The sequence below is a fragment of the Phalaenopsis equestris genome, unplaced genomic scaffold (genome assembly GCF_001263595.1).
Source record: "Phalaenopsis equestris unplaced genomic scaffold, ASM126359v1 Scaffold000255, whole genome shotgun sequence".
Taxonomy (NCBI): domain Eukaryota; kingdom Viridiplantae; phylum Streptophyta; class Magnoliopsida; order Asparagales; family Orchidaceae; genus Phalaenopsis; species Phalaenopsis equestris.
Window position 1 is genome coordinate 892,556 of NW_018164697.1, and position 10,376 is coordinate 902,931.

The 10,376-nt window shown below is 34.6% G+C and overlaps 1 pseudogene; it reads left to right on the forward strand.

Moving 5' to 3' along the window:
- LOC110024370 overlaps positions 1 to 10,376 on the forward strand; it is a 50,503-nt pseudogene that overhangs the window by 8,656 nt on the left and 31,471 nt on the right.

The following is a 10,376-nucleotide window of genomic DNA, read 5'->3' on the forward strand; positions in this document are numbered from 1 at the left end:
CGTAATCTTAAAACAATTATGAGGGGAAGAGAAAGGAAGAGAAAATTAAAAATAAGATTTGGATCTTCGATATGATAAAACCTAAAGGGGGATATAATAGGGTGATAAAATAGCGAACCATCTACCGTTCTTTTTTGCATATGAAAGCTAAAACTGTAAATTAGAAGAATATTTGAGGGTTAGAAGAAAGTGAGAGTTTAGATAACAATTAGGGACATGAATTGGAAATATTAGTAGACTTGCACTTAGGTCTCTTAAGTTTTAAATAAACTTACATCCAATTGTTCTAATTAGGTTTGAAGCACATCTCACAACTCTTTTGCCAAACTATAGGTTTACCCCTTAGGTCTTAGGAGCCTGATGGTGAGCTAAGCTTAATCTAAAGAGGTTTGAGGGTTAGTTGAAAGACACTTAGTTGAAGTTAGACAATTTAGAATACTTCAGGCCCAAATTAAAGCGTAGACTTCCTAGGTCTTAGGAGCACATCCTGAGAGAGTCCACCCTCCTAATTTTCAAATGAACATAAAAAGTCAAACATTTGACCCCATTTCGTGAGTTAATTAGGACACTAGACACGAGGGTGCACTAGATTGTGATTCATGATTGATTTAATTAAATCAAATAACGAAATTCTTACCTTAACTTGACCAAAACTGAAGCCCAATGCTCCGGGATTTGAGTCTGTCTTAACTCAGATTCTCCTGGCGATTGGGGACATCCCCAATATTACATATAAATTTTCTATTCTTGGTCCTTTATATGTGATATTGCATTTTGTTTTATTTGTTCGTCTTTTTCCTACGATTTACCTGCTTTCTCAAGCTTTTCAGGTCGTGGTTTCTCGTTTCACACAGCGCATAATAACTAAACTTAAAGGGGCAATGAACTTACCGAGCGCATAATAGCTAAACTTAAAGGAGCAATGAACTTACCGGGTGTACAAGTTTGATTTATATTACAACATTTTATCTCAAAGCATGTTATACTGTTTTCATAGCCTGTTATTCTATTTTCTCAGCATGTTATACTACTCTTTATAACACATTATACTCTTCTTTCAGCATGTTATACTGTCTTTCCTCTTTACTGTACAGTACATTGTTACTTTTCTTTCACACTACATGTTTTATTGTTTAGTTTTTTGACTATGCCTTAATATAGAATAAACTAGTGGTTAGGTGCATGCTCAAAATTAAAACTAAACTAGGAGTAGTGGTTAGGAGCATATTCAAAACTAAAACTAAACTAGGAGGTGCTACTACGAGAAGCCAACTTCAAAGTGGATCTGCAACAGATAAACATCAAAGCACATCAAATAAACACTTCACATCACCTATTACCTTCTTTAGTTTAAATAACAACTCATAGGATCACTTTTTAGGCTTTTTGTATAACTCTGTTGTACAATTATAAATCGTAATTTTTTAGGATTTCGAGGTTACCATACAGTACGGTGTAAATCCTCTTATCTTTTTATCAGTCCGATATTGTGTAAACATAGTCCTAAATCCTAAATAATTTGCAGGATTGAAATATCAAATAATCATCACTTTAAAGACATAAAACCAAACAATAAGATGGTTGGGATATCCCCAGGGTTTCTCCTGGATCTGTGATATCCCCTACTTTTCTTCCCTTTGGATTCCTTAAATAATTGTTCCTTTTTTGAGTCATTCCCATTTAATTTTTCTATGTCCAATCGTGAAAACCTAAACTTTGAAATCTTGAATGCTAAATCACCTGATCTTAATCGAGAGTTTTTTAAATGACTCCCAGTCATTTAAGATGTAATTAACTATAGGGGTTTGCCTCTATAGGGAACCTGAAACCCAGATAAAATAAACCCTATCTAATTTTTTTTATGTTAGGTGAGAGAACTTGTTGGGCCTTTTATAAAATATTTCGCATACTAAAACGAATGTCGCAAATTTTATTAGTCTAGGTGATTGAACCCCTATTACAAGTGATATATTTATTCTTCGGGATAAGTGTATTACTTGTAGTATTGTATTCGATCATTTAAACTATTTAAAATGTGAGATCCGTTTGGTCTGACCTATTTTAAAATTAAAATGTTACTTTTAAAAATCAAAAGGATTATATTCATTTTTAAATTATTTTTTTAAATCCCAAAATCATAACTTTTTCCAATCACGAAGTTAAAAAACAACCGACAATCCTCCAATTGCAACACAGGCTTTTCGCCTTCGAGAAGAAACAATCTGAAAGGTTCACCCGTAGAAACAACAGTGATTTTTCAGATTGAAATGATGGAAAATTACTGCCTCAATGATTTGGAAGGGAATATCTGAGGACAAACCAAGATCTTGAAGTAAAGGTGAATTTATCTGATTCTGGCAGTTGTAGGAATCCAAAAGAATTCGTCGAGCTGCTCTAGACAGTGAAATGTATATTTGAGTGCCATGACATCCAACCCATACAATGTGGTAAAGTTAATCGTCTTTAAGTTAAGCGGTATAATCCAAAGCTTCATCGACAACGGAAAGGGAAAACCAAAATCACTACTTGGTCTAAGTTGATAAGGGAGATGCAACACAAGTGTCAACTCACACATTATAAGAGCAATATTTTATTTGGACTTCACCTGTTACAATATCACCTGAGTTTAACCCCACGATCAATCATCAAGAGTAGAACCGGTGAGATAGCTAAGCCGACTCAGCCAGTGCTTTTATTTGGACTTCACCTGTTACAATATCACCTGAATTTAACCCCACGATCAATCATTAAGAGTAGAACCAGTGAGATAGCTAAGCCTACTCAGCTAGTGGAGGAACCCGTACAGAGTGGAAAACAATGGAGATTGCCTGTACTCTTAAATTCATCCCTGCGAAGAAACGCTTCGAGTGTCATGATTTTGTCCACCTGGTGTCTGATTACCAACTAAGGAGTGATCTCTTTTACTAAGTAGGCAGTAGTTAAAGAAAGGGACTGTGACATGGGAGAGGATGAAACCTTCAAAGAGGAGTCTCATCTTTCTATGACGAGGAAGATGGCAACAATTTAAGCTGAGCCCATGAGAGATACTTCACCAGGATTCACATTAGTTGTACTAAAAGATACCGAGTTTGGGGTAATGGACGCTCCTGTAGAGTTTGTGGGTGAGGTGCCACGAATTACCTTTTTATAGGCCATATGAGGAGCATCAACATGACTGACATTAGTTATCCAATTGAGTCATAAGTTCAAGCAACTAATACAAGACACATGACAACTCCAAATTAGAGAATCTCAAGTTTTTCAGACATATAATCTATCTCTTAAGTTGTCAGTGCTGAGGGAAATCTAATATGTCAGAGATGACTAGGTTTTGAGCACTTCAATAATGTTATATATAATAATATGAGTATTAAAATTCAGTTAATTTCAATAACACCTCTACAATTAGACGATCGGACGAGCATGGTGAGCTACCACTTTGAAATATTTATAAGTGTTTTGTGAGAAAAAAACACGTGACGTTGGGATCCAAATCCTTCCAGAAAAGAAGTCTCTCTTGAGTGGTTGCCATTGAAAATTGTCCAGTATGCCCTAGAGTTCATTTCAGAGTTGATCCATCCTGATAAAATTAATTATTAGATACACTTAATAAAGTATGAAGAGTGGGAGAAACAAATTACATATTAGATGACTTGAGAGTTAGTTTGCGAGAATCTACATCTTAATGCAGTTTCAACTCAGGTTGTACGAAAACCAGATAAACACTTATTTTATCAAGATGACTTTTGAATGACAATAACTACATGATTGATTTGCTGGATGATTGGAACATTTCAACTACTTCCAAGTTGGTAGAGTTGACACCATCCTATGAGGAAATAGAGGCTTCGATAGATGAGGTAGAAGTTTCCCCAATTCCGGGAGAATGAAGCGGAGCTTCGGGTTCACGAACTGCGAGTCCTTACACCATCGCAACAGGGCCCATTCACGAGTCTTTCTTCTCTTTCTGCTTTTTTTCTTATTACTTTATTTTCAATTAGGCTATTTCCTCAAGGGTCTTTATATAGGTTGCATTAGGGTTTTGGAATTCAATTTTATCGTGTCTATGTTCGAGAAATTCATCAACATTTCAGGTTTTTTCTTCTAGGGCTGCATACTAGGGTCGAGTGGTGCTCTAGCTGCATCTTGCTCAGGAGGTGGTGATTATCCTCTCTACTCTTCTCCCATGCCTTCCTACATCACATTCGTTTCTTCTAGCTCGCTGTTCCCTTACTATCACATCAAGAAAACAACCAACCATTATTTTTACTCAGTATCCATGACTACCAGCTCCCCCATCCTCTTCTATGCCTGCTGGCGCCACCCCCAGGACAGGGAGAAGTTGTTGCATGTACCGGCTCAAGCATTCGCAGCCGCCCCTACCAACTGTTGTTGCTGTCCAGACATCCCGCATCGCTGACGCCACCCAGAAACTCCTTTGCCTTGCTATTTTGCCGCCGTCCAACCATCCTACATTGCTGACACTGTCCATAAACCCCTTTGCCTTGCTGTTATGCCATTGTCCAACCATCTTACGACGCTGCCTCCACCTTGAAACCCCTTTGTCTTTCCGATTTATGGTTGCTCGACCACCCTACCTAGTTGTTCTGTTCAGGGTAACAAGCACGTGATGTTTTCTTGCTGTAACCACACCTCTGCCTCACTTCCCTACCTTGTTGCCATCTTCCCAAACCCTAATAACTATAGCTACCTGCACCACCCCTAGATCAAATCCTAGTGTGAGTTTGTGTTGTGCTGTTGCTATTAGAGCTATAAATAAGCTGAACATGAGCGAGTACTCAAGCTCGACTCCTTCGAAATTAGCTGGTGTTTGAAATTACTCGTGAACACTGTGTTTTTGTTCGGCTCAAAATTGCTCGTTTATTTAATTAGAAAAATAAATGTAGGGTGTTGGAATTGAACTTGCACCAATTCTTTGTAATATGAACATAATCACATGATCACACGAGCTATGATTTAAATATAAATATAAATATTTATTCAATATAAATATAAATTTTTATAATATATTATTATATTTTATACGAACAAGTTAACAAGTCTAACACGAGTTAACAAATTAACAAGTCTTCTTTCTTTTGTATAAACGAACAAGTTAACAAGTCTAACACGAGTTAACAAGTTAACAAGTCTAACACGAGTTGTTTGCATATAACGAACTTTTTTTGATAGCCTATATGTAAGATATTTGACTAAAAAAATCAAGATATGTGCAAAAATCATTACCTTCCAATGCTATTATTTACAGATATACCTCAACAGACCGATATGTAACCATAACTCCAACCAACGATAACTCATTGACGGTGTACATATTCTCAATCAAATTATCCTATCTAAAATTTGTACATCTCTCACAAATTTGGATATTTCCATGTTTCTCTGTTGCCTTCATTTCCCTTCATGTAGAAATCATAATGGATCTGACTATAATTATTTGAGAAAACTTTTTTATTAAGAACACCCTACAAAGGAGTTAACATATTCTTCATAAAAACTTCTCAATATAAATAAATAATTTTATAGTTAGCTCAACAACCCATAAATAACATTGTGTATTTCTTAAAGACAACTGATCCCAAAATAATACATCATTAATTAACTCATGATTATGAGTAAATTATCAAATGAAGTTAATCCACATCCCCAATCAAGTGATACTTATCGATTTGTCGTAATATTAATTTAATGCTATACATCACTATTAAACACATTTTGATTGAATATCGTGCGGCTAATTGATTTGTCAATGAAAATGTCCTCTATTATTCTCGATGAATGCTTTTTAAAAAATCCAAGTATATTATAGAGTTCATTTTTATTCCTAAAACTCAATCATAATATCTTGAAAATATCACAACCTTGCTCTTAAACCATTTTCTTACACTTTCAACAGAGCTTATATAACATTATTTATATATATAAGAGCATAAAAATTGAAAAACATTAGGTAGAAAAATTAAATTACTTCGATTACTTATTTTGCTTCTGCTTCAAAAATATTATTTTTTATTTTAATCATAGTCCTACTCAATACTTTTACAATCATCATCTAGAAAATAATAACAAATGATGAAAAAACTATATTTTAGTCTAAATTAGTTTAACTTCTACTTCTAAGGCTAGGCAAAAGCTCATACATATTATTGTTGTATTTTGTATTCAATACTTTTGCGTGAAAGATATAAGGGCGTGCTTATTAATCTAATGGTGTACATTTCATAATATGCTATGATAATGTTAACATGTAGATGAATCATCAATGATATAGGAAGTGTTTATTCATATGATAGCATGCTTATTTGAGGTATTAATCAATAAATAATATGCTGACAACCTTGAGTAATCATATAGTTTTGTGAACTCCAAAAATTAGGCCTTGCCTTTTCAAGGAAGTTTACAGTTTTGGGTGGAATTTTTAGAAGACAGTATCAATTAGATAAATATGTTACTTAGAGATTTTGCCCACATTTTATGATCTAATTTTATATTTTCTATGCGCTAAGTCTTTATAATTTATTGTCTCTCTCGACAATGAGAGAGAACTTTTAATTGAGGTTAATTGATAGATGCTAAATACTTAAATGTATAGTAGCAACAATTTTAGTTTTGTGATTGATAAAATTTATCATCTTTAGCTTAAAATGGAAGATGTGGGAATGATGTTAAATCCAATCAACATTCATGATTTTTTCATCCTTGATTTCCATTGATCTTTGTCTATTTAGATAGAGGAGATAGTAGACACAACTTAATCTAATATTTTTTGTTTACTGTTGTATGTTGCATCGTCTAAGAGGACTATGCATACTTAATGATAATTTTAAGTGGACCTTACATTATAAAGGCTTTATTCACTTGGGAGCGAGATCCATCTCAAGTGCATGCGGGATTGAGCGGGATGAGAATTCTGTTCTATGAAATCTCTTTAGTGGGATTTTTCGCGTGGGGTTGCCGCTAACCATTTGGACCCTAGTTTTTATATTAATTTAATTATATTTAATATTATTTTTGTTTGTGAACCATGATATGTTAATTTTTTTTTTATTTTTGGACTTTTACTTGTTTTTATGTATTCAGAGATTGTGTTCTTTGATTTTCTACCTAAAGGAGTGCTATGTCCTCTTTCTTTTGTATGTAGTGTTTCTGTAGCTTATTCAGGAATTGGTAGTCGATCTCGCTTGGCAACACTGCCTCATTGAAACCATTGTTTCGTGACTCTATGTTGTTTTGAGCTAGAACATTCATTGAACTTTTTCTATCCTTTTCCAAATTCCGCTAACCTCGAATTTTCTCTTTCTATTGCCACACCACATATCACTACCGAGTCAAATCCTAGAAAAAATTATAGAAATTCTGGAACGGCGTTTTTTGATTGCACAGAGCCCGACAAGGCCTAAATTTTTAGGGATTTGTTTTCCTCCTAATCATAAACCTAAAATTCACATAACATAACGTAATACCTCTATAAAAATCATCTCTAGACTCTCCATCCCTAATCCTATCCCTAACCTCAAATCTTGCTCTTCCTGTTGGCTGAAATTCTAATTGAGAGAAAAGAGATAACATGTTGCCTTGAAAAAAAAGATACAAAAAGGCGTCTAAGAGCTCATAATGGAAGACATGCAATGAGAGATCCTCTAGCTACAACAAAGACTTAGCGCATTTGAAAGAAGACTTAAGAGAAGAAAACCTGAAGAAGCCTCCAATAACCATAATGGTGGCTCACCAGGTCAAGATGAACATGGTGTATTGTGCAATTTATGTTGAAATGTAAGCTGGTGGAGTTAGAGGAGAACACCATTATCTAATATCTTGGAGGATTGAAATTGTTTATTAGCAATGTGGTGTAGTTAAACTTTATTGATTGTTTCAGAATGTTAAAATTTTAGCTCTGAGGATGAAGAGACAACATAGTGGTATTGGGCCCACAACACCCTTCAAATAAGATTCAACCATCGGATCGGGTAGCAAGAGCATGCTGACTAGAGGGCCAAGAGTTGTTGCCTGTGAGAAGCAAGCACAGGAGGATAAGATGACTGATCGGGCCTGCACAAAATATTTCTAGCCAGGAAGTGCTTTTAAGTATCATCTATATGGAGACATGCATTCAACTGTCCAAACATGAGGTTGATTTCTTTTACCAGTAAGTAGAAAAAATTCAGTTACGACGCACAAATTTAGGTGATATGAATTCTGTTTTGCGGAGAAGGCGTTTTAGTTATCCAATTTTTTTGTTCTATTTTTTCAGTAGAAAGGAAACATAACATCACTACAAAGATCTGAGAAAGTGATGAATCTAAAACATGTGAAGCTTCTTTCATGCAAAATACGCCATAAAAAAGCAAGCATTGTAAATGTTTTAGTTCTAGCTGTAATTTGGATGCATGTGACTGTGATAAAGGAGAAAAACCTAGAAGTGGATATAAAAAAATGAGTGCAATTTTCAATGGGTGCATTTCAATTAATGTCCCTGGTAATCTTCTTCTTTCTGGTAGTTAGAGATCCAACATCATCAAGGTTAATATATTGGAAAGCATAAATATCACATTACTTTGGGTGCAAGTTAAAATCACAAGTGCGAGCAGACATCAACATAATTTGTATTGCACATCAACCACATAATTTTGGTTTAAGTTGTTTTTTATTTATTGGCAGATAAATTTTAACAGATTTCAGTGATTAATGCGAATCATGTGGTAAACTCTTATGAAAGCAAATTTTGTGACTATTTTAGATTGCAGGCTGATAACATCTTCATTACCTTGTTCAACTAAAATAGTTCAAGATACTCATTTTAAAATCTATCTCTGCAGGTATGATTATTCTGGATATGGCCAATCGTCTGGAAAGGTCTACAATTAATTTAAGGAAGATTTACCTACATGCCAGTCAATTCTTATGTATTTACATATCTAATGCCTAAACTTTAATTTTTACATACATCTTACCTTTGTATGAAAAAGTGTATTTCACTTTTTAAAAGTTAAAATGGTGGTATTTTTGATGTGATAGAAAGATTTGGGTGGTATAAATGCAAAAAAATAAAATTTAGATGTTAGTATATAAATACATAGGAATTTTATGGTATATATGTAAATGCAGCTTAATTTAAATAACATGTGCTATAATATACAATATTTAGGTTGCTTTGGTGATGCTAAATCTGCAATTTTCTTTTATGCAGCCAAGTGAGCAAAACACCTATGTTGATATTGAGGCAGTTTATAAATGTCTTGAAGAAAATTATGGGACCAATGCGGAAAATATTATTTTGTATGGCCAATCTGTCGGCAGCGGTCCTACTCTGGATTTAGCAATTCAATTGTCTAATATAAGAGCAGTTGTTCTTCACAGCTCCATTTTGTCGGGACTTCGAGTAATGTACCCTGTGAAGCACTCATACTGGTTTGACATATATAAGGTATAAATTGGATCTTGTTGATTCTATCTTATGGATGTTTGGTTTGTTTGAACGCTGCTCATTGTTTCTCAAACATGCTTTTTCCTGCAGAACATTGATAAAGTTCCACGTGTAACTTGTCCGGTGTTAATAATACATGTAAGTTGGAGTTCTCTGTTTCTCTTCTCGTCTTAATGTTGTGGCATGTTTTATTCAATATTCATGAGTTGTAGTTGCTCTGATATGATTATGTTGTGTTTTAGACATTCATTTTGTTTGTGATATATATTTGGGAAATTTACATACATAGCACATAATTCTCATACATAGCATATAATTCTTGTATTTACATATCTCACACATAAACTTTCATATTTACATATTGCACTTTGTTGCTTTAATCTTATGCATGAAAATATATATTTTAATTTTAAAATGTGTTAATATTGTTATTTTATGTGATATTACAGATTTGAGTGCCACGCATGTAAATATGAAAGTTTAGTGTGAGATATGTAAATACATAAGAATTGTATGCTATGTATGTGGAGGCCTTGAAACGAGAGTTAATCCAAACAACAAGTAAACATATATTGTTACTGAAAAAGCCAAATAGGCGGTTACAAACAAACACACACTGTTATGGGAAATAACAACACAATATAAACTCACACTAGGTGTCGATTCAGAGGTGGTGGTTAGCTAAGTAGTTCGGAAGTAGTGCTAGTCGGCTGCGGGGGATGAGGAGTGGCAGCGAGTAGGGGTGGTTGGAAAGGTTGTGTGTGGTCGGAAATAGTGTGGGGGAGGGTTGGATAGTAGGTTGACAACAACATAGCGTGGTAAGGACGGTTGGAAAGGCTATGAATTACCCGAAAAATCAAGAGGAGAGTTGGACAACAGGTCAACAACGATAGAGGGTGGTAAGGACAGCTACGAGGGCTGTGGATCGCTG